At 43.6% G+C, this 26,130-nt stretch overlaps 1 protein-coding gene across 3 annotated transcripts in view; it reads left to right on the top strand.

Annotated features, from left to right (window-relative positions):
* The window catches only part of FOXP4 (forkhead box P4), a 305,849-nt gene that overhangs the window by 55,670 nt on the left and 224,049 nt on the right, over positions 1-26,130 (top strand). Inside the window, exon 1 of one of the 3 annotated variants that reach the window (XM_086923537.1) lies at positions 339-465. The exons of the other annotated variants lie outside the window; for them this stretch is intronic. The gene's annotated coding sequence lies outside the window, so the exon portion shown is untranslated. Of the gene's footprint in view, positions 1-338; positions 466-26,130 lie in introns of those variants that run through there. 3 annotated transcript variants of the gene reach the window in all.

The following is a 26,130-nucleotide window of genomic DNA, read 5'->3' as shown; positions in this document are numbered from 1 at the left end:
TGCTAGAGGGTTTGTATTTCGAAGTTGTTGGGATTGGTGAACCCATATCTTTTTTTTCGGATATTGTTTTATTCTGGCATTGCATACTTTCTGTTGGTAAATGTGCATGCATGAAAGATATCACTTAGTAAGTTCTTGCCTTTGCGTGCATTTTAACGCAGCAGATAACATGAGTATGACTCAGTGGACTGTGAGAGGCCCCTCCTCTGCTCTGCTCGGAGTTGACCAAAGAGTAAAACCTGTTAGTTATTAACTAGCCCAAGCAGACTGCTCTCCAGGCTGCCACCCATCCCGTGCACGGGCAAAGCAACCACCGAGGACTAGCACCGCCCACTGTCATACAGGCTGGGCGCGAGACCGAGGGCCACCGTAGCCTGATCGCTGCTCTTTCAGCTGCCACCAAGCTCCAACCTCAGCTGCTGCTCGTTTCCAGTCACTGAATTGCTGCTCCCTGTCAGCGTCTATGTAAGTTTTCTGCATTGAGAAGGAACCCAAACAACCGTGAGTACAGCAGTGAGTGCTTCTTTGAAAGTGAACTGCTAGACCAGCGACTACACTTACAAACCAGTGATCCAAGAAGGGGAAGCCATGGCTTCCTTCAAGCGCTGCCCTCTAGGCGCGTGAACAGGCGTCTCTTGTTTGTTCACTGCCTGTACTGAAACTCCACCAGCGGCCACAGATGTGCAATTTGTACCAGTCCAATACTTATACCACGGTATGGAGTCTCATTTACAACAGCTTCCTCGAGCCCTCCCTTGTTGTAGGCTCCACTTGGGCCTGATGACAGGTAAAGCAGATACCGGTGCCGTGCGCAGCATGTGTGCTTGGGTAGAGAGCTCACTCCAAAACAAAAACCCTTAGAGACCACGAATATCTGGCATGCAGAGGGAATGACTCTGTTCCTCACCCCTGCTCAAAAGTTGCACAGGCATTTATTTGAATGGAACAACAACAGCAAATGCCAGGTTTCATGAAAATCGATTGAAGCACAAGAGAGAAATGTGTTACTGGGTGTAAGCTACAAAACAATATTCATTTTACCATTTAGTATAGAACAACTCAGGAGACCTATCAATGATTAGATATACAATATACTATGTTATTGGTATTTTTTAGCAGACATCTGCCACTTATATGGCCTTGCAACACTTCTGGTGGTCTACCGACTTTCCAAATTGTTCCAAGTATACCACTGCAGAGAGCAGACTAATTTTGCTTGTGGGGTGTTAATATAGTGATTTTGTCAATTTTCTCTGCTAGTTCCGCTGATTCTTCTTCATTAAGCTGCAGGTGAACGATTTTGCTGTTCAAAGGGCCATCTAGTGAAGAGGGGCAAAACGTTCCATTTACCCCGTCCTGCATCTCTAATATTCACCAACAGTAAGTTGTTCTAGAATGATGCTTTGAGGAGATCTGCTTCGGGTTTGATAGCTTTTGTGACATAATTCACCGGATGGCCCCATTAAAGCTAAATGGCAGAGGACTTTGCCAATTGCTTAGGCATCTATTCGCTCAATAGGCTTTTCTGTTGCTTAGTGAATAAAGATTTTTGTATGGTGCTTCTTCATTGCAATTGCAGTTGGGTACCATGGTAGCAGACTAAAAGGTGTATCTGGCTGTGTTGGATATATGTTAGTGCAGTCCAATAATATGAACTAAACATTGGACCTGCCACCTAACAGATTCTGGGTAAAATGACTAGTGGTTAGGATGGTACTGAGGTGGAGTGAAAAGCCTAGGATTATAAAAGTGGCCATATTGACGAACTATTGGCATCGGGTTAGGTGCAGAATCAGTAGCCGTGTGGAGTGATTGGGTGGGGCAGATCTGTCAGAACACCATATCTGGGCTGAGGGTGGGTAGTCAAAGAGGTAGACCCCAAATTTTTATGACATATCAGAGATACGTTAAGATAGTGTCTGATTCTTATGATTCTGCTTCTTTTGAAGTGTTAGGTGAATGCAGTGTCATTGACAATTCATTGCAAGAAAGATGGGGTGGTGAATTACGGAGTGCTCTGGAAGCCTGCTTAAAAAGAAAAAAACACGAGGAAAGCGTGGCATGAAAATGTTTAATACAGAGCATAATCACCAGGAAGTGCTATCCGACCTATGAATATGAGTTATGTATAACAAATGCCTGAACATCTGTGCAATGCTTAGGGCTATCATTTGCTACACATGCATTCTACTGGTCTTGCCAAAGTCGTACGAATGTGATGCTGTACCTGAAAGTAGGCTCTAGGAATCTCTTGAGAACACAATCCTCAGAGTATTGTCCAGTCCCAGCTCTCACCTTGCACTTGCTATTGGGCGTGGGTCCAAAGGAGACAGGCTCACAGAGTGCCCAATTGGCTCACAATCTGCCTACTGTAGAATGGGCATCTAAAGGCCAAGTCTTCCAGATCCTGTTTGAATGCCACAGGAACAAGACAGCAAAGGTGCAGAGGGGCCATTCGCAGGTCAGGAAAGATGTCACATTGGAATGAACGGGTCTGTCTAGAAGGGATTTGTCCAAGAAGGGCAAGGCCTAATTGTTTGGTTGATAGGGGCTTAGTTGGCAAGGAGAAGAAAATAATTGGACTGGAATTGTCTCGCCTTGAAAGTGCCAGGGCTGGGCTTTAAAGAGCTGGTTGGTCAATGGACGCCATACCGGTTAGGTCTGGAAATGCCTGTCCCCGATTGAGGTTTGGCCTTGCATGGTTTGAACTAATAGAGCAGCCAGTGGCTGACACTTAAATGGCTGCGTTGAAATGATAGGCTGGAACAGGAAAAGGATGAACTTGGAGTTGAAAGGACAGAAATGGCTGTTGCTGGATTGGCTGCATTATGGTATTCCCATGCGGTAGTGGGTTGTGACACTTTCTCATTGCCCTCATGTACCAATCCTTTCCTGTGCCAGGCTTTAGCGACACACAACATGGCTATGAAATGGAAGTGCAACCCCTCCTTGCGCGTCACTATTTAATTAGGCTCCCTTATTAACAAAACTTGGCATTGAGCTTCTACTGCCCTCATCTTTCCTGGCTCAGAATCAATGGCTTTCATATGCTAATTAGGGAGTAATTTAATTTCAAAGGCCGCAATTAACAAGGGTGTTGTGGACATGCTGTAGTTAAGCGGCGTAATCTAATTTGCATTAGTAACAAGCAGGGACTAATTAGAGCTTAATTAGACACTTAGCTGCTCTCATGTTTACCTTCCTAATGAGATGGAGTGGGCTGGCTTTCCTTTTTTTGTTTTTTCTAATTCTTTTCGAGAGGTTGGCAGGCGGCGGGCCGCAGTGGGTATGTCGGTCGCACACTGCGCCAGCGTGTGCCCATTTGCCATCAATGCAGAGCCTGCAGTGGCATCGTATGCAGGTATGCTGGCAGGGTAGAAAGGTGTAATAGTGCACCTTTCTCAGACCTACATATTACCTTCATGTTATGAACTTGCCATAGTAGGCTGACTCAGCCTTTCATCATTTGTTACTCAATGAAATGACCCCTGATCTGATTACTTCAGCACTTTAATATTGAATGGATGCTTTTAGTTGACTGTTTATAGGCTCATATGACTCAATTTTCTGTTCCCAAAATATGGAGCGAAAAGAAAAGCTCTTGGCTTATACCAAATGCTGTCTAGAGCCTACCTCAGTTCTGTGGCCCTTATATACAGATGCCGGTCTCTACTTTTGTAGCACAGGGTTGTTAATCAAGTGCAGCTCAAATGAATACAAATTATTAGGCCTGCTCTTCTAATCTATTAAAATGTGCTATTTCAACATCCAACCCATATTGATTTAGCAGACCAAAGAGGATGATTGTTCAACAAATGTGATTGAAGCCGCCCTGTGTTTTATTGAAGTAAATGGCGCCCAAAATGTATCAAAATATAATGAGCTGAGGATGGATGTTGACCTATGAATGAGCCAACATCCAATGAGCTGTTTTGTCGTGCCTGTCTGTGCAGAGGAAGCTGTGATGGTGCCTAGTAGATTTATATTGGCGATTGGAGGATGTCAGCTGCTTTTGTGAAGTGGTGGGTGACAGCCTGTCGGAGAGGTCATTGAGGTATCTGCTCTCCGTGAATGAAGGCTCATCGGAAGTCTCTTTCTTGTGAACAAGAGTTTTAGGGTCCTGCTTCTTAAAAACAGTGTGTTAAAGTGCTGTCTGCTTGTGTGTTACATCGATCAACAAAGGGAGAGACAGGGTTCAGAGGCACTCTTAGTCCCCAATCAATAGATATACAAACAAAGGAAGAGTGTCCGTCAGTAAGACGTGGGTGTGATCAAGATAGCACGTATTAGTATGAGGCCAGCTGTAGTTGGTCAATACACTGGGCTAACTTTCTAGAAAAAACAAATTATTTCTTCAAGAAACCCTCACTCACCCTAGTGGTGACATGCTTCATCATCGGGTCCACTCGGGAGATCGAGTACCTCCCGAGTGTGCTACGACGCCAGGAGACTGCGGAGCGGGTTGTTGTGAGAGTGAATGTGAAAAAGAAGGTGTAGTTAAAAATGTCAGAGGTTGTCCCAAAAAATCATTTATTCGCTGGTCAACTTGACATATTAAAATTAATGCTAAGTGCAGGGAAACTATCCACAAGAAATACAGGTGTTTCCCTGTTAGGGGAAGGTCAACATGTTTCTGCCCTTTAAGTGTGTGAGTTTACAGGGCTTTCGTCAGGACCAGTGAAGTGGGTGTTACCTCAACACCCACTGATCACGGTTTTGCCATGCAACTTTAGGTGTGGTAAAGTTGCATGGCAAAACCGTGATCATCAATGACCATTTGCTCATTTGTATGTTTCGTGTCTTGTCTGTCTGTCTGTCTTTTACCTACCTGCAGACTTTTGGGCTCCTCGCAACTGAGGCAAATCCCCAGCCTTTGGTTTGTATTCTCACGCACTTTTTTACACATAGTGCCACTGTTTTTAACTTTCACACCTACAGCAGGGTAGGCCTTAGCGCGCCTATACCTGTTGAGGTAACACCCACTTCACTGGTCCTGACGAAAGCCCTGTAAACTCACACACTTAAAGGGCAGAAACATGTTGACCTTCCCCTAACAGGGAAACACCTGTATTTCTTGTGGATAGTTTCCCTGCACTTAGCATTAATTTTAATATGTCAAGTTGACCAGCGAATAAATGATTTTTTGGGACAACCTCTGACATTTTTAACTACACCTTCTTTTTCACATTCACTCTCACAACAACCCGCTCCGCAGTCTCCTGGCGTCGTAGCACACTCGGGAGGTACTCGATCTCCCGAGTGGACCCGATGATGAAGCATGTCACCACTAGGGTGAGTGAGGGTTTCTTGAAGAAATAATTTGTTTTTTCTAGAAAGTTAGCCCAGTGTATTGACCAACTACAGCTGGCCTCATACTAATACGTGCTATCTTGATCACACCCACGTCTTACTGACGGACACTCTTCCTTTGTTTGTATATTGCTTGTGTGTTACATCCTTAGCAGACTTTGAGCTGCCCTGGGTACTTTAATTTCACCTATTGAAAAGAGCGTTGGGACCTATTTGGAAAATCTTGGCTCGGCTTATGGTAGATGGCGGAATTGTCAAGAACATCAGCTTACATTGGAATCTGCAACAGCAGGTGAAATTGTTGGACAGCGCTTTAGTAATAAGTCACTCCATGTTGATAGTGAAGTCACAACTGAGACCCAAGAAATCGTAATTAAAAAAACTCAATGTTGTACTAAGGAAATGGGTAGTAGAGACGCACAAGAACTAGAGCCAAAGTAGGCCTAACCCTGTTTGCATATGTAAGGGCAAAACTCCTGTCCATGACTGTCAAACTTTCTTCTGCTCCACATTAATTAGAACAGTTATTTTGTTCAGTGTATAGCCATTGGCTTTTCAACTCCATAGATGTTAAAAAGGGCAAAATATGGTTGATGGGGTGGAGAAAAATACCCATCTTACTCCAGCCTGAAAGCACCTGCACTGGCTTCTAGGGTATTGAGGTTAAGACTCCTCCTACCTTACAGAGCAGTCTCAGACAAAGGCCTGCTTTATTTAAAACCAGCTTTTAGCAGATGTTCCCCAAGGAGATAAGTCTGGTCTACGGATAGCATCCGAACGATCCTATGAATAGTTTAGAGGACGAGGTGAGGAGAACAAAAAATGATGGGTTTCCAGGAAGGTAAACTCTGCAATGCAAATCCCCAGCACATGCAAGTGATGGAGCAACATCAACTATTTAGGATATCTTCTAGGTCTTTCCTTTTTTATGAAGCCTATGGCTAGTCGGCTCTCGATTACGCTGTGTCCTAGGAGATGTGTATTGCAACTTAAAGCGGTCTTTGGATTGCATTGTGTCCTGTAAACAAATCTCTTAGCATAACATAATGCACAACCTAAAATGGAGTTTAATTCTGAAGTCCTGTCTTATTAATGGTGTTTTGATTAAAATGTTACTTCTCAGATATGAAGTCTTAATGTTTTTGAAAAAACGTTTTAGTGAGTTTCTGTAACATTGACATAAAAAACAATAGTCATAAGTACATTTGCCACAATTTAAGTATAACATATGTTAGTTCTAACTGATGCCATTGTGTCTCTAGGGTGTTTCCACCATATAGTATTATTTAGTGGGGGTACTGATGCCATCTTGTTGCTTTGTTTTGTATCAATGTGTTAAACCATAACATCTTCCTGTATATGCTCTTCGTGCTTCCAAATTTTTTTCCCGTTTTGGGAGGCATGCCCTCACACCACACATATTTTGCAGCCTGCATACACCAGTCCATACCTTTTTTTCACAGTTCGAGCTCCAGGCAATTTTGAGTTATGCACCCCATTATCTGACCACGTTTTGCCTAGCTACCATCAGCACCAGGGAGCATAGTATTTTCGGGCATTTGGTTGAGATCTCTTTAATCCATACACTTAATATATATACTTTTGTGTTGTATTCTGAAACTTTGCCATGGGCACAATGCATTTAAATATTGCAGTTTCGTAATTTAAGATGGTGATACTGCCTTGGTGATACAACGCAGTTCAGACTCTTGTAGAATGGGATTCAAAAATCCACTTCATTATGACCGTTTAGTCTGAGGGCACGTGTAGGAGATGGATTAGGAAAGCTGGGTGGTGGATAGGAGTCCATTTTCGGGGAGTGAGGGGGTGATCGTAAGGGGGGTTGGACGGCTGTGAATAGAGGAAAGTATGAACATAAACAGATTCCTCATGGAAAAAATATAATTGTATTGTTCAACATAATAAAATATACACCTCAAACTGAATCACCGTTTCCCAGTTCACCGCGATAAGGTCCTTATTTAAATCATTAGCGATAAAAACTGAGCAGCTGCACATCACCTGAATTTGGTCCCAGAATAGCATTGTGTCACCTATCTACGTATCCTCTTCATTCATCCACTTGAAAAGGAAGCTGAAAAAACATATTTTAAAGGAGCACCTTGTTCACTACTGTTAAGGAGCCACCTAGCTTCACACTCCCAATCCACTCGCCCTCCCCTCAGCCGCTCTTTACACTGTCTTGAATCATTTCACATGCCACATATATATACAGCGTCTGTTGCACACTAGCTGCTTTAACTCATCCAGACCTATGTATGTACACAGATCTCAAAAGCAATCCATTCTTATTTTGGGGTAGGTTACTTGGTATCGTTTTCCCAAATGGTATGTGAACACTTGTGTGGTAAATGGTTCTATGTATTTTCCCTCTCTAACACTTTATGAGAATGTCCTGTGACATAATGGAATGTTAGTGTGCCTCCCTGTGTGGAGATTGTCAGTTGGTCATCTGAGGCTGAGGAGCTGGTAGCTCTCTCCTGGTGGGGTTTCTCTTTGTAACTTCTATGTATTTTCCCTCTCTAACACTTTATGAGAATGTCCTGTGACATAATGGAATGTTAGTGTGCCTCCCTGTGTGGAGATTGTCAGTTGGTCATCTGAGGCTGAGGAGCTGGTAGCTCTCTCCTGGTGGGGTTTCTCTTTGTAACTTCCTATCCTGTAACCTGCCACCTTACTACCTGCTAATAAAGAGGGATCTACTTCTACACCTGGACTACGCACCTTTGTTTGTGTACCACAACTTGAATAGGCGGTGGGATAAGGAAGTGGTTGGTTGGAGTCAGAGGCGCAACTAGAGCCAAATTTCGGGGGGGGGGGGGCTGAACCTTTAATCAGTAGGCAGAGTGGAGCTGCAGGGCCTCCAACAAGGGGTGAAACAACAGCAAGGCCTAATTAACATTCAAATGGTCTTTTAAAGACCTGTGAAACGTTCGGGTGTGGCTGTGTGTGTGTCCGGGATCTGTCTCATCCTGGGCTGCCACACACGGGGGGGGAGTGTGGGGCTGAAGCCCAGTGAGTCCAATGGGTGTTGCACGCCTGGTTGGAGTCCTAGGTAGCTCCCACTATCTGATTTGGAGCTACAGAGCAGTAAATACAGTCGATCTATGGAGAAAGGAGACAGTGTGATCCTTAAACCTAGGGCCAGGTGTGGCATAAGACGTTGTGGTACTAGTTCTTCATGTGTAATATGGCTATGATTTAGCACGTTGCTTTAGGTGTGGTGTAAAGTTGGAGGTGACACTGCCTCAGGAGTGTAGCAATGGTGTGGGTGTTCCTTCTAACTCAGGTCAGTTGTAGTGTTGAGGCAGTGGGATAACAAGATATCAAGCCATGAGTAGCGTTGTTGTGATGTGCTCCTTAATGGTGTGGGTGTTCCTTCTAACTCAGGTCAGTTGTAGTGTTGAGGCAGTGGGATAACAAGATATCAAGCCATGAGTAGCGTTGTTGTGATGTGCTCCTTATGCTTCAGATGGGGGTCTGGGCATGTGATCCCATCACAGAGGGGGTGCAGCTTTATTGTGAAATTATTTCCTTGCATAAACCTCCTTGCCTGTGGGTGAATAGGTTCTGACACCTCTGTTCAAGCAGAGAGAGGTACAAGTGGAGTTGTAAGGAGTTTGCACCTTTTCAGGCCAGGAGTAGTGTGGTTGTGGTCTCAGGACATAAAAACTAGTATAGAATGAGGTGAAACAATTTCAGTACTCCAACCGGCTGTAATGTTGAAGGTAATGCAGTTCTATTCACCTGATGTTGGATGTAACTTTTGGTTTGTCATCCCACTGCCTTGTATGTGGTGTTGTTGTGAGTGATCTCATCCTGGTGCGCCAAGTTGGGTTTTCGTGATCCAAACATCTGAAGCCAGTTGAACCCTGTGTGTGATAAGTCCCACAGCCTCAAGCTGGGTCTTACAGTGGGGTGATGCGGTCACACAACCTTGTGCCTGTTCTTCAGGGTGAGTGAGTTTAGAAGGGTTCTGGTCCAAGTTACTCAGTTGAAGAGTAGCATGGGAAGGGATGTCAGTCCTGAACAGGTGTAGATTAGGGAGTGATATAGTTTATATGCCCAGGTCCAGGTATAGTACTTGCCTGTTAGATCACCCTCTGCACTAGAGGTCCTTAATAAGCACATTGTTGGCACCTCAAAGGCCTCCTGTCCTACTGAAGGCCGTTATACATACGTGAGTTACTAAGCCTAAGAGCAATGTAATGATCCATTGTGTTAGACAGGAGCAGATTGAGAGCTACTGGTGGATTGCTCGTTCAATTGGGCGGGACAAGGGCTTGAAATTTCTCAATATTTGCAGTTTACTAAGACAGGCACCAGTATGTTTTTGTGTGTTCGGAGAAGAGTTGATAATCTGGAACATCAGTGCAGCTGATGTGTCTGGAGTGCTCATCGGGGAATGACTAGCAAGTGGTTAGGAATGGTCCTGTTGTATTAGGTGTGGGGTCTGGGCCTATCCGCAGATTCTCTGCTTTTGCATCACTTTTACTAATATTTTTCGTGTCTGATGTGAATAATTATGTGTGTGTGTTGCTATATTCCATGTCAGATGTCTGGTTTGCGTATTTTGTTAGTCACCATGATATGTCTGATTTCACTGATCTGCCTTCTTTTGACTGCGGCATCATCTGCAAAACCATCACAACAGGCATCCTCCACCACCAAGGCCCAATCAGACTGGAGAGAAAAGAAAAAAAAACAAGACAAACCTTTTCCTTTTATCTACCAAAGACCTGGAATGACATCCATGTTTGCTTCAAGACCACCTCAATCAACCCTGTGCCAATTGAAGAAAAAGCAGAAGCCATAGCTTTTTATATAACAAGCATTTGCAATGCAATAGGTCTCTCGTGTACGAGAGTTTGAGCTATTGGCATTGTAAAAGACAATGCCTTTTATTTATGTGTTGTTTGTAAAACAGATACATTAATTCAGTAAAACAATATAACCTGTATCACAGCCACCTTTTAATACTTAAATTCTTCTGCTTGTCTGCTGCATTTGATACTGTAGACCAAGCCACCTTACTTTTCTCACTTAACACTCAGGATATTTTAGGACTATCCACCAAATGGCTTTCCTCTCAATTTTCTGGCTGCTTTTTTGCCTGGACTTCAAACTATCTGCATTCACCTCACTTCTAGTTGGCGCCCCTCAGGGTTCACTTGTAGGTCCTATCCTTTTCTGTCAATACCACTTTCCTTGGTGACATCATCTCTTAAAATTGAAATCCTTTTCACTTTTACTACTTTCCCACCCATTGGCCAGTTAAGCACATCTGACTGTCTGAGCACCATCCCCCAGTGGATGGCTCTACTGTTTCGACGTCATGCAAGGTAGAGGTTATTTTCTTTTCTCATCAGTACCTATTTCTGTAATTACCTCTATGCACTTCCCTATCCACACTCCAAATTTCATATCCTCCACTACAAACCGTGGCACTGTGATGCATGCAGTGATGTCTCTGTGTGCACATGCCTGGTTTGAATTCTATTCCTCTTCACATTGACATGCTATGTCTGGTTTGAGGGATTAAGCTCTGTGTGCCACCATGTCATGTTTAGCTTGAAGGCTGTTGCTCTGTATGTCACTAAGTGGTCTGGTTTGTGCTACTATTTTATGTGTCAATCTGTCACGTGTCTAGTTTGAAGGATAATGCTGTACATTTAGCCATTTCAAATGTTTGGACGAGACATCTTGTTAAATATACCAATATGTTACAAGTCTGCGAGGAAAAAGAGGGGTTGAGGCAATGAGATACCGCCCTTGCCAACAAAGATATTAGGCAGAGTATAAATATTTTTAATGGTGCAACAAACCCGAAGTGCAGCCCCTCTCTACTTCCAACGGAAAACAGCTTTCAAAACAAAGTGATAAGTGGTGGTTCAGAACTCAAATGTAGTCGTTGTGTCAAGTAAAATGCATTTAAGGTTCAGAATTACATTTTCATTCTGACCCCAACAGCAGCGTTCATAACAAATTAGCACCCAACATGTAATTAATACATATGGAGACGAGTTCTTTGTTCAGTGATACTTTAATTGTTTTCTTCTATAAAAAGTGTTTCAATGAGTAATAGCCACAGTAGCCAAGGCTTTTTGTCCAACAAGGACTTCTTCAGGGCTCTGGCTTATTTCATCGCTAATTCCTCAGAATATGTTGACATGAGAATGGTCCAAACGTTGTCATTTTGTTCAGTGCAAGAGTTAGAATACGTTTGTCCCCCTCGGGAAATGCATTCATGGCGACTTCTTCTAACAGAATATGTTCTTATGTCAACATATTCTGAGGAATTAGCGATGTTTATAAATGTTATAAGTCTGGTTTGAGGGATATTGTTCATTGTGTGCCCATGTCACATTTCCATTTTGATTCCACTGCTCTGTGTGTCACCGTAGTGTCTTATCTGGAAAGGTAATTCTTTCTCATTCGAATAGATCTAATACCGCCAAGACGCGAGGACCATACTGAAAAGAAGTCATAGAGAGGCACACACATGTGTCACTGGGGATCAGCATTGACTACATTGCGGTCTTATACGTATACTTGCTGTTGGGATGATTGTTCCCATTTGATCTTGTATTGGTGGTAGAGCGTTGTCATACTTACTAAAGTTTCCAGTACATATTATCCAACTCGACCTCTCCAGCGTGGATGCCGGTTTGGAAGTTTCACTGCCATCCCGTCTACGAATTCTGCAGCATCAACGTACAGCGTCTGTTACTCCTTAAAGATAATACACTAGACCAGTACCTTCTTTCTGAACCCGACGATTTGGAATTATCACTGGTTCAGGGATTCTTCACACCGTCGACTTTAACTGTAGCCCTGAAGAGTCGGAGACCACTGTTTCTCTGACGAAAGACGTGTCGGCTGGCTGTTTTTGTGCTGTAACATATTAAAGGAACCAAAAAACCTACGTCGAATATTGTCCTAAATGTGTTTGGACTACGCATACACTGTGTAGTTTTATTCTGTATGTGTGCACAGAACTGTTGATATAATTTCAAAGATATTGCTCTGCCTAACGCCATGCCATGTCTGGTTAGAAGGATATTACTCAGCATGATGCCTGCCGTTCCTCAATTGGAAGATAGTGCTCAGTGTGTCATCATGCAATGTCTGGTTTGAAAGACATATCTCTGTCATTATGTCATGTCTGAGGACGTAACTCTGCCTGTCATTATGTCACAAATCTGGTATGAAGAAGTATGCTCAGAATGGGGCCATGTCGCCCGTTTGGTTTGAAGAATATTGCTCTGTGTGTCTACTTGTCGCCTGCCTAGTCTGAGGGATTTTGCTGTGTGTCTCCATGTCACACGCTTGGTTTGAAGGATATTGCTTTGCTTGTCACCCTGTCATGCCTGGTTTAAAAGCTATTATTGAATGTGTTGTCATCCCAAGTCTAGTTTGAAGGATATTGCTCAGCGTGTGGTTATGTAACGTGTCTGGTTTGAGGGACATTGTCTGCTTGTTACCCTGTCATGTCTGGTTTGAAGGATATCGCTTAGTGTGCAATTCTCTCTCTAGTGATCCCTCAAGCCCCCCAGGCATCAGTCTGTCATGCCTCTCATTAGCTGGCATGGTTTCTTGGGGTTTCTCCTCTGGGGGAGTTTGACCTAGATGTTAGCCTTCTGCTGATGATTGGGAGGGGTAGGTGGGGGGGAGGGGGGGGGGCTCGGTGGACCACAGTCCAACACCTGGGTCCTTGCTCTTTAATGCTGCCTTAGAGCCCAGTCACGAGCTTCTCTGCACAGTCTGCAGCTATCTGTGTCCAGTTAGATGGTGGTTGAAGATTTTCAACTATCATCTTTTCACAGGTGTAGGGCAGGGGGTTGCCGGGGGGATTAGACCATAATTTTGGGGCAGCACACTCTCGCTCATGACTCTTTGGGGGCAACTCTATGTGGGTATGGGATGGTTGTCTTAGATGGTTGCCCAAGATGGCCACTGACTTAACGGGTGCGTAGGGCATTGGTAGGTAGAGCACAGATGTTATGATACAGTTGTTACCAAATGGTTGTCAGTTATCATCTTTGAATATTATGCATTGCTCTGAGAAATACGAATGCCAGCCTTCAGTTAGATTGTTGAACTTCTGTATATTAATTATTTACTTTGTAATAAATATGGCTCTATGCATATCCACATACGAGTGTCGTCTGTGTACTCTTCAGGCAGGGATGGTAGACAAGCCTCGCTAGGTCCAATGTTTGCTGGAATTATGGATGGAATAAACTTGCACTTTTCTATTTGAGTAATTTTTAAGCAATCAATATTGATGTAGTGTATTTTTTGCTCTTGTGATATGTAATTTTATACTGCACAAACTCAAAATAACTTAGTCATAAACCTGTAAATTCAAGAAAACAATAGAAAGAAATTCCTATCTACCCTAGTGCTTTTTTTTAAAGAACATATATAATATACCAACATACCATTGTACAAATGACATGACCAGATAATTGCAAAAGGAAATTCTTTTTGCAGTAATACCGAAAACAAAGAGCCCAATAGGGCAGTGGCGAAAGTTATATCAAAAGGTGCCGTCTCGGACGGTTCAGAAAGAGCAGCTTTTTCAAATGAAGCCCGCTCCGCCCAGAAGAGGCCGGCGAATGAATGGTTAATCGACCGGGTGCGGGGTGCCCCCGCCAGAGGGTACACACCGAGCCGTCAGCGCACCACATTGCAGCTCCAAGTAATGGGATCACACTGCGCCTGCTGCACGTTTCATGCGCACGCTCCGGGGCCGACACAGCCACGGTCTGGGCCTGCGTCTGTTCTGCGTGGCACCGGCAGTGTTGAAAAAGTCCCCAGCACAGCCTGAAATGGTGGATGTCATCATAGCGTGGCACGTGCTGTCCTCTGCTGCCCAGGCTTGCGCACCCTGTCCCTCCCAGTTCGAAGAAATGGCACACCAGTCCGTGGCTCGTATCTTGATGCACTTCTTTGGGTTGTATTTAGTACATGCAAAACTGCACAGAAATTGATAAAAATGGCGTTGAAGCAGTGACATTTGACCTAGAGTCATTGCAAGCCACCCATCTGCCGGGTAACACTTTCTTGAGTTCACTCATTATTACGAGAAAAAAAAATAGAACAAGTATCTTGCGCTGGAGTGACCACGCCGCCCTTGAGCACTCATTTGGAGGACATATCAGGACAACCGTCCAATCACAGGCACGCTGACCCAGACAGCCCCTCTCGCTTTCAGAAGACCCGTGCGGACCCGTGCCGGTCCTCGCTCCTAACATATCAACACCCTCAGGCTGCAGCTTGCTAGTTGCTGGGTACTCGGAGCGTAGGGCCACGGGGCCGTGCTTTGTACTGTGAGATGATGCTCTCTGCTGTGGCTGGGAGGCCATGGGATTACAGGGTAGAGCCCTCTGCCTGGGAGCAGATAATACTCGGCCCTCCATCACAGCAGGGCGGGAGTATTCTAGGCCTGAAATGGTTTGTATGTCAAACGGACAGCAGATGAACTGTGAGAACTGGGTTACGATTTAATACTCTGCAATGTGGGTAGCAGGCCTGAAAGATAAATATCTGCCTGTGAAGTATCGGACCATGCGATAATGTCTGTACGGTGAGTGTCGTGCAAGGGTCTGCACTGTGGACAGTGCAGGGTTACTGTTGTTCACGCGGTCAGTTCAAAGGGTAATGTTCTGTACTGAGACGAATCCCTGTGCTACAAATATCGCAGTATGGGATGTTCTGCACTGAGAGAATCTGACCCTACTGGGAACGTGTTCTGCGTGGCGATTCTCAGCATATTGCCTGCAGTGCTATAGACCATGTGATAATATACTGCACTGCTTTTTCCAGGCTGTAAGTTAGCATTCTTTATTGTACAGCCTCGCGAGGATACTGTTCTGTGCACTGCCTTACAGGATAATGTTGTGCACACCGAGATTTGGCAATAGGATAAGCCTCTGCACAGAGGGTTCTGGCAAGGCTGTCAGTATCAGGCAAGAGGATAAAAACCCAGCCACCGATGAATAGTCTGTACTGTATCAGCACGGGAGCATCGTGACATGCGTGGATGACATTCAACACTGCATTCTGCACTGCAAGATTCAGGCCATATTGTAAGGTGTGTGCCCAGTTATCCGCCTATGGTATAATGGTCTGCACTGTGAGTATCAGGCAACAGGACAAAAACCCAGCTGCTGATGAATAGTCTGTACGGGATCTGCACTGGGAGCATCGTGACATGCGTGGATGACATTCAACACTGCATTCTGCACTGCAAGATTCAGGCCATACTGTAAGGTGTGCGCCCAGTTATCCGCCTATGGTATAATGGTCTGCACTGTAAGTATCAGGCAACAGGACAAAAACCCAGCTGCTGATGAATAGTCTGTACGGGATCTGCACTGGGAGCATCGTGACATGCGTGGATGACATTCAACACTTCATTCTGCACTGCAAGATTCAGGCCATACTGTAAGGTGTGCGCCCAGTTATCCGCCTATGGTATAATGGTCTGCACTGTGAGTATCAGGCAACAGGACAAAAACCCAGCTGCTGTTGAATAGTCTGTACGGGATCTGCACTGGGAGTATCGTGACATGCGTGGATGACATTCAACACTGCATTCTGCACTGCAAGATTCAGGCCATATTGTAAGGTGTGTGCCTAGTTATCTGGCAATGGGATAATTGTCTGCACTGTGAGTACTGGACCCTGCATTTTGAGAACCGGACTATGCTAGGTCTTGCCCAGCAGAGTAATTTTCATGTCACAGGACAATAAATGCACTGTGAGGACCATGCATCTGCAGCGTATCTAGCCGTGGGGTAACAGTCGCACTGGGTACTATCAGGTAATGGTCTGCGCTTTGACAGGCTATCGGATAGTATTGCAGCACGAGTCATGCTCTGCGGCCATGCTCTGATGATGGTCTGCGCAGTGGGATTCGGTCATTGCCACAGTGGGGTGTGGATCCTGGTGCTGAAGTAGCTGGTGGTTGGTTGGACAGGTCAGAATTAAACTACACCGCAGAATAGTCAAGAAAGTGAACCGTAATCCTGAAGCTTTGCATTATCCAGGAGCATCTGTAAATGATCTTGTGGTCGTAGCGACAGGAAAGATCTTTGCGGCCAGTGTATTGGAACATCTAAAGAAGTGGGCCTTCTCAACTGGATCAATTCCATTTAACCAAGCTGGGTTTTGCAAAAATCATTCTGTAACGGATAACATTGCGATGTTACAATCAATAATTGATAAATATGTGGTTTCAAAATCACAGGTGGTCTACTCTGTCTTTGTTGATTTTTCAACAGCATTCGACAGAGTCGACAGACCAACACTGTGGTAAAAGCTAAAAAATTGGGAATCCCAGATAACTTATTACATATAATTGTGTCACTCCACTCCGAAACTTGGTGCCAAGTATTATTGGGGAAAGAGAAGGGCCTCACATCCCCAATTAAAACATTGAATGGCCTAAGACAATGTTGTCTTTTAGCTCCTCTATTATTTTCCCTCAATCTTAGTGACCTCCCAGACTGTTTTATGCAGATAACTAATTTCCCTCCGAAAATATCACTACATAAAATTCATACTCTGATGTATGCTGATGACGTGATTATTCTCGACCTTACTCTGTTTGGCCTCCAAAGGAACTTGTAGGCACTCGAGTCATATGCAGAACATTTTTTGGTTCCTAACACAACAAAAACAAAAATAGTTCCTTTTTGAGTAAGTAAGAGATACGTAAACTATAACTAGACCTTAGGAGGACAATCATTAGAAATAGTGAAAGAATACATTTATATAGGTCTTATTTTTACTCAAATCCCAAAAAATCATTCCCATCTCCAGCACCTGGCTTACAAAGCTGATGTTCATGCTGGGGCGCTTCAAAGATTATACTCTTCTACCGGGCATAGGCCCTTTTCAACCCTTTTACAGGTTTTTAGCATTACGATCCCTCCAGTTCCTTCATACGCTCTCGGGCATATTCCTATAATTCAATGGCAACCAATACAACTCAAAAGAAAGCAAGAGTCTTCGAAAATTAACCAAAATGTCTCAAGCTGTAGCCCGGGCAGGCCATGCGCCTTGAGTTTTCTCTAACTAGTACATTCGCTAGAGGAATCACTAGTATCATTCGATGGGCATATAACATTTTACATGCTGAACAAGGCTCCTTAAGAGCTTTACTAAAACTGGAAATTTTTGATGAAGGATCTTCTAAATACGTCTTCTATCGAAATGTAATATTTGCACTGAAGTTGTCAGAATGTACAGTTGATCTACTGAAAACCTGGACCCCGGCACATTTGAAACTTTTTTTAAAACACTTGACTGCAAGGATCAGTTACGATCTCGATCTCCAGCACTGTACAAAACTGCAGTGTTATAAGTTATCTGCTGAGTCAATTGAATTCAAACAAAGGCAACAATATCTTTCCTATACTCTGAGACACGGTGCCCGGCGCTGTATGATTTTACTTCGGTTTGGGATCCTTCCTCTCAAATATTTTACCTGTAAATGGACAATTAACAATAATGCCAGTAGCTTATGTGACCTCTGTAAAGGAGGAGTTCAAGATCTGATGCATATTTTGTTTGTTTGTCCTAACCCTACTGTAGTGGCCGCCAGAAAGCAATTTTTAAAACCAGTCCAAACTCCACAAATGTACAGAGTTTGATTTCTATTTTTAAATCACCTCCCAATGAATTTGTATACTATAATCTATTAACATTTTTAAAACCTTTTTTAAAATTGTATTAAGGGAAGTGTTCACAATTTTGTTGACAAAAAAATGTAATCCTATTGTTTTATCTTTCTATTTGTTGTTCTCAGTAGAAAACTAACCCAAATAAATAAATTTGATTTTGATTTTTGGTCGTAGTACTGCATGACATAAATATCACCACAGATCTCCGCCTTCACCCTCTTAGGTGTAACTTCATGGATCCTCTCTGCCCAGTTTCTTTAAAACTACCACACAGTACACCCTCCTCAAACTGGTCTAGAGCAGGGAGGGCTTGCGGCCCGCCTGACCTGTGCAAGTGGCCCTGGTGAACAGCAGGAGTGCTCTGATCACTAACATTCAGAAAGAAGTTAAATGGGCAAGCTCTTATTTACACATTACCTGAAGTAAAGTAAAAGATGCACAGATGATGTCCTGCACCACAAATATTTAGGAGCTCCTTCATGTTTAAAGATCATGTGCAACAAACACACAAATATGATCTGAAAAAGTGTATTCCTTTAACGTGTGGAATCGTTTCACCTTAGCATACCAGATTATATCACTGCATTAACAGGCATTTACTAAAAGTACCTATTTTAAAACTTAAAAACATTCAGGCCCCCCTCCCCTCACTCTGACGACAATGCCAATCATGAACCAAGAGGCCAGTCAATTGTCATGCACCCTTTTTGTTGCCTAGGTTGTTATACATGGACCAGCATTAGGCTCTATTAAATCAAATGCAAGAGAGGGTTTTGTACAGTGCACAGCCTGAGTTCATGTACTTCAAGGTACTCGTATGTGGAAATGAAGAAAAAGGAAGCAAAGTTAAACAATAGCCTAGGATCGCACAATTTCTTCAAGCGAGGTAACCTAGCTTTCCTTGTTTTACATCGTACAATTCCGCCACTATATATATATCACTTTCCCTCTCTTGTTTTACATCAAACGTTAATATGGTTTCTTTAATACTTGGTGCATGAGGTTATAGTGCAGATGGCAGACTGAAGCCCCATGAAGGCTTGGCTCGATTTGACTTGAAGATCCGAGAGCAGCAGGGGCTGAGCCAGGCATTTGGTTCCAGGCTTCAGTTGCTCACCCACCTCTATCACGTCATTGCAATTAAGGGGACAAAGACATAGTTAAGACGTGATTTGACAATCGTCAAACGATCTGGCGGAGCTGGAGACCCAGCAGCACAGTGAAGGACTCCTTGTTTTAAGGTCCATAACTTCTCACTGCACCACTTTTTAGAGCGTGTACTATGAGACTTGGTGTCCTGTCCCCTTGGGAAAAATTAAAGGGTTGCTAGTTTACAGTCCTGTGTTGTTTCTTATCACATATTTACAACCAGTATTTAGTTGGATTTAAGTGCTTCCTATCTATGTAAAAAGAAATAGCAATAAAAATATATTCAAAAAGTGATTGCCCAAGAGTACACAGTTTGTCAAAAGAAGAGGCTGGGATTAATAAAAAAACATGCGTTCTGGTATCATAGTTTCCATCTTGCTTGTTACACAACAACTTGGGTGTGTAAGTGGTTCTCAACCAAGAATTGCCTCTGTGCCAGCATATTTTGCAAAGTGGTAAAGGCAGGATTTAATTTCAATCTCCTAGTGCCATGGCTAAACCTTTCCCACCGTATAATGTTTAGCGATGGAGGTTGGGTGTTGTCCACCTGAGTGAATTTCACTCCTTGTTGAGGATCTTTGTCCAGGAGTTTTTATACCACATGCGACCTTAAATGAGCCTGTTTGCAACCATTCCTGATGTTAAAAGATAAAGAGACCCAAAGTGTAGGGAGATTACAAGGCCTAAGATTCTATTTCAATCCAATTCAATAATCAAGTTACTTGACTCACCTAAGGCAGTGATAGCAAGCAGGGAAGGCTTAATCCAGGGTGCATTAGAGGGATGGAAACTCAGATACACCATATCACAGTATTGTCAACTCTAAGTCTCTTCTTTTGGCACAGCCCCTAAATTCACACATTGGATGGAATCACTATGCTGAACTTAAACTCTATGCTGACCTCTTGCCATCAGTCTCCAGGCCTGGAGATATATGGCTGCCATTGAAATCCTACCTCAGCACTGCTGTGCCATCACCCCTGAAATCTCCTCCACCCCGAAGGAGATAAATCAGTGGTGCCGCTATAAGCTTGGCATCCACTGTGTTCCTTATGCACCCACCCAGCCAAAAATAAAACGGGTTGAATGATACAATATCGCTTGGCACCACTCCCACTTGACTTGTGAGCTCACTGTGTATTGATTGTACTGCTGCAATTTCTCATGTAACTTCACACCTGAAGAAAACACGGTAACATTTACTTTTTGCCTGTGATTACCTGTATTGTAATATCACTGCCCTCCTGTAAGTTGGAACTTGGCCTGTTCTGATGTTGTTTAATAAAACATACATACAAAAATCGAAGTCTCTTCTAGAGACTAAGGGCTAATTTTAGAGGGCAGTATAGATTGGAGCCTCAAAATAATTCCACGACTCACAGTCCACCTATGTACATGCTTTTCTCCCTGTTACACACGTCACCCCCCTCCCCTCCCCCTTTCAAATAAGCTGGCAACAATGTGACCTTTTGTCACAACACACTTCATAGTTTGTGGCTCCTGGAAAAATGTTAGTACCCATGGTTTAGAGTCTTTTCTAGGCTTCCATTCTGCAGCTGCTCTCCAGTAGCCCCCACTCTTTACTCTGTTTTATGGAAGTGTACGTAGGCCACGTACCAGTAGCATTGGAAGTGGCAAGGTAGGCCTGTTACGTGAGTTAGTAAGACAGGCTAGCTTGATGGAAAATCATTTTCTAAATTTACTGTAAAGCGTCATCTTTGAGTTTAGTCGGGATAGGCCTCCATAGAGCCGTCCCTGGTCAGTGCTTAGTCGTAAGTAGAAATGAGCAGGGGCATCCATGTCTGTGTGGAAAGTCTGCGCCCACATATGATAGGGCCCTAGGGAAAAGGGTTTCTTGTGGAACTGCCTCTGTCCTTATGAGTCAGGCCTTTTGGTGCTGTAGTGTGGTTTATGTTGCATGTGCTGCATGTTTTCTTTGGTTTTGCGACAGACCGCTCTGGGGTCTTTCACCGTTTCCGACGCTCTGTTCACAGTGTTATGTTTTGGGGAATGGGCCTGGTTCAGTAGCTCTTAGGCGACCCTCCAAAGTTCCTTCATTAACCTATATTACTCGTTAAGTCCACTCATATCTGCAGGAAGTTGATACTCTACCACCATTTCTACTTCGGAGGGGAAGCCATTGACATCTAAAAAACGTTTTTGTTTTGTTTGGCTGAATCTGTAGCTCCTTTTACCCCCACCACTACTGCTGGACGTCTGTTCTTTTACTGTTCACCTTTCTTTCAATTCCTACTCAAACAAGAATACTAAAGTTCTGTTTTAGACAAAAACTGGCCCTTGGCCACATTGTGCCAGGCGTCTTCGCTGACCTACACTAGGCTGTATTCACACTTTAAATTTCCATGTGGTTAGAGACTCCTCTTTGACCCCTGTAATTTAGTCTGGAGTATGGCTGTACAGCTCAGCCTAGATAGTGAACTCAGTATGTTTAATGCATTTAGATGAGTACCATGAATTCCTAAGCCAAACTCTGTCGCTTTCTTGGAGTCGGCTGGGAAAGCATTGATTTTAGCCCTGAGCAACTACAGGCTCCCCCTACCCCCTTTCCACCTCCAAACCACCACTCGTATCGGATCCTGATGGGTGAGGGTGGATTGGACCCAGGCCTCCTTCTTAGCCTGCGTGGCTTTATCTGTGCTCTGGTTGGACAAGGGCAAAGTCCGGGTCTCAAGGAGGCCTAGCCAGGGCCCGGGTGTGTTTGTAATCAGAGGGGCGGGGCCTCCTCGCCCTTAGTGGTCAGAGATCGCTTTGCAGGTGGGCCAGTTATGAGGGCAGACCTGGGACCTGTGTAAGTGTTGACTCAGGTGATGAGGGGGTCGGGCTGGGCACTACGAGTTATCGGGCACTTCACAGTGGAACAGAGCACACACTAGCCCCAGCTCTGTGTGTTGGTGTGAAGGGGTGAGGGGTGGAAATAGAACATGCATTCCTATTTTATTCGTATGTGTTTTTTCTCTTTCACAGCTTTTGCTAATATTTCCTATAGTCTGAACGTTGTTTGAACTAGATTAAATGCCTTTTACATGGCTTATTTCACATTTTAATTTCAGGCATTCTCTCTCTGTTATTAAGTCTTACAAACTGATTAATGGGTGAGAAAGACCTTCATTTCTCAATTTGCTTTAAGACGTCACATTAGGGATCAATTCATAACACTGTATGTGCACCAAGGTCTCTTAAATGCACCAAAATTGTCCACCTGCAAATGGCCCATCGCCGAATCCTTGAACTAGGATCTGCACATTCACGTTCAGTGGAAATATTTCAAATGCAGCAGATTTTCTACCATCATACATTTTGCTTTAGTATTGGGAACATGTGAAACAATGGGAGTTTGCTAATATGAAGGGATTAAAACTATCCAGTTAGTGGGTAGTCTCGTACCTTGCAATGCTTTTTTTCACACCTATTTCGTGCACTTAACTGCTGTGCCAAAAATCTTTTGATTAGTACACAAATTAGGAGTAACCATCCCAACATCCCCTTATTTTTGGGGGGCTTAAGGGAAAGTATTTCTTCACCTGAAAAATGAATTTAGGTGTAAATTAGTAGATTTGTTTCACCTGCATGTAGTACTCGGTTTCTCGGTTAAAGATACACATAGAATCCTAGTTTTCTTAGAATTTTGTGCTTAGGCCATGGTATATTTGTGTGAATTCCCAAAAAATAGTAACCTTATGGAAATTATAGACCTAAACCCACTACCTTTAAAGTAACTCAATTCTTTGTGAATGAAAACACCCTTAACTGGGTTGTTGCTTTACCTGCATCCCACAATGGGACCTCTATGGAAATGGGGAGGAGCACTTTTACTTTGTATACCCTTAACAATTTGCTTAATTATTTTTTATCTTGCATACATATATGAGTATTTATATAGTGCATATTTACCTACAAACCAAATGAGAAATATAAAAAGGAGCAATACAAAGTGAGGGCAAGTGTGTTTAGTTTACAAATGTCTTCGCACAGACTGGAATACAATAACACTGAACTCACAAAAATTTGAGGCTGATGAAGGCAACTACAGGTATCCCTTTGTAGAGTATTTGTACGAATGCTGAACACATATGAGCGACACCGTCAGGACTATCAAACTGCAAAGCGAAGAACCCCTATAAACATAGATTTCTCTATAGGAGTGCCTACTGGTATGATTGCAACCTCAATGATAGTTTGCTGGCACAGACTCAATCCACTCTGCTGTGTAGATGACTTCTATTTACTTCTTTGATTTCTGTCTCTTAATCTCACAGTTACAATGACATCTATTTGTTTATCCTTGTTTGATTTAACAAAAAAGATGGGAATGCCCTCTTTGTTCGAGTCAAAAATAATAGTATTGGGTGTTTCTGTGAGCTAAGCAGTGAAAATTGCTAGGTGTGAGCAAGGTACTCCTTGTAGAGGATTGTCGCTATCTTGGTGAAACAGAGAATTTAAGGTGTTTGTTATAGCTGTAGTTGAATGGTGTTTTAGATCCTAGGTGAATTTGAACAGAAGGTCGGTTTTCTGGTGTTTAACTTCTTGCATTTCATTTTTTCAAGCCTGCCAATGTTGGTTGTGTTATGTTCCTAACCCAAGATCCTGATCTAGTCTGGGATGTAGAGTTGTGTACTTGCAGTGACAAGTCTTTAATATGATGCAGCAGAAATTCGAAGTTGATTTAGGTTTGCAAATGGAGCTCAACTAGTTCCTTGAGCTTAAGAGTGTTTCAGTGATAGGTTTGGTCACTTTTGTTGTGTTTCACTGATGGGTGGAGGATTTTATTTAGTGGTGAGTGTCTTGGACGCTGTTGAGCAAGGCATTGGCATCATAAAAGTGCAAAAGGATCAGGGCCCTACAGCAGTTTTGAAGGTATGCTGTAAGAGGTTTGTTTTGACTTTGCAGAACAACAAGAACTGGTGCTAGGCTAAGTCTTCTTAGCGAAGAGAGTCTAGACACAGTAATTGAGCTTATTTGTTGTTGTTGTGACAGACTAGACAAATTATGTTTTCAGTGAATTCACCTCAAATAGGACTGTGCCACCCAGGCTTGGATGGTGATGCATCAGATCTTTAGCCTGTGTATCATATGAATACTGGTGATTCTTTTTCTTCTCACCAGTCAAAAGAATGCCCAGATGTTCCTTTTAGATACCAAAGATAGCAAAGTAGACGATGGAGCCTTGCTTTTGCAGCAGTTCAAAGGTGTGTATCCTGATCCGCATTAGTATGAGCTGGTATCTAGTAATCCAGTGCATAAGGGAAGGTAGAGTAGGAAGGTCAGACGCCCCTTCCCCCACCTTAGACCCTTAACAGTGAACAGAGCCCACACATGGCCCGCACAAGTGATCTGAGCCCACCTGAGACCCTTCAGAGAGGAGAAGGTGGGACTAGGCAGCAGGAGAGAAGAATCTACTTATCATCCTTAACATGTAGCAGAGCCCACACAACTCTGTGCACCTGGACAGCAGCCCCCATTCTGAGACCCTCGTCTGGACAGCAGAGCGGACCTTGGAGTAATCATGAAGGGCAGTTGGCGAAACCTCCAGCCTCATACCCTGAGCATCTGAGTGTATCCCATCTTAAAGCCTTCACAGGTAGCAGAGCCCAACTAGCACCCTGTGCAGAAAGGATGCGTCCGCCAACGCCTGAGAGCTCGTACAGGAGAGTAGAGCCCCATTACAACATGCGCTGGGTTAGGTGGAGGGTCACTTCTGGAATCTGCCTTTCTCTCAGGGACAGTTAAAGCCTCACATGGCACCCTTGGTCATGGAAGAGAGTTGCAGTGCACCTAGGTGTTGAAGCCATGGCTTGAATCCACAACTACTGGTTTGAGAGCTTCAAAATCTTCCCCATGAAGAAGATAGAGCAGTGTTGGACTGTGAACTTAACAATGTTGGTGTTTGGAGGAGAGGACCCTTGCAAGTAATGTAGTTTACAGGGGAGAACTGGTATACACGATTTTAGGAATTGGGTTGTTGGTTGAGTGGGGTATAAGCCCTAGTCAAGCAGCAACCACAAACCTAGTCAGGGTAAGAAGCAGGCAAAACCTAAATTAACCTGTGGTTATCCTATGGTAGCTTGCCACAGAGCAGTCAGGCTTAATTTCAGAAACAATGTGTAGAATATATGGTGCAAGGCTTCAAACAGTAAAACAGTGTAAACATCACACCAGGTTAAACACATAGAACTTAATTCAATAAATAAAACAATACCAACACAACAAAAATCCAATTTGTAGAACTGGGGATATTGAATGTCAAAGTTTGTACGTTAAATAGTGCCCCAAATCAAAAAGCGCTATTGGGGATATCTGGTTGTGCCGAACTGAGACAAAGTCACAAGTTCAGGCTGTCCGAGATGAAGCGCTGGCCAGCTACAAGGACCCAGTTAGGCCAGCTGAACAAAGTACCTTAATCTTGGTTGTGGAGCGTTGTGTGGATCCACGTTGAAGATTTATTGCATAGTCAACGTGATGTATCGATTCTGAGATATGATGAGGCTGCAGTGCAAGGTCCTGATACGCCGATGTCGAGGATCCTGTCGACAGGGCTTGCGGTGCTAAGATCGGTGTGAAGGATACGAGGTGTAGTAGAGGCAATGCAGGCCCCAAATGAATGGCTGATGTAAGAAAATGCCAACTTACAAAAGTGGAATTTTCAGAATTTCAATTTAAAATCAGGCTTCACCATAAGTTTGGATTTTAAATTGAGATTCCAGAGACACCAGACTCGAAGGGTTGATCTCTTCCCAATTGGGAATTACACTTAAAAATGTAATAAGGTAATCCCAATGTTATCTTATAGAAAGGATAGGCATTGCAGCAGTGAAAAACAAATTAGAGATTTTTTACTACCGGGACAGGAAAAACTTAAAAGTACATGTGCTGCCTTTTAAATACATTGGACCCTGCCCTCTGGTCCTCTATCCAGGGCCTACCGTGGGGGTGAAGG

This window comes from Lissotriton vulgaris, chromosome 5, assembly GCF_964263255.1.
Source record: "Lissotriton vulgaris chromosome 5, aLisVul1.2, whole genome shotgun sequence".
Classification (NCBI taxonomy): domain Eukaryota; kingdom Metazoa; phylum Chordata; class Amphibia; order Caudata; family Salamandridae; genus Lissotriton; species Lissotriton vulgaris.
This window is presented reverse-complemented; position numbering and strand designations above follow the sequence as displayed.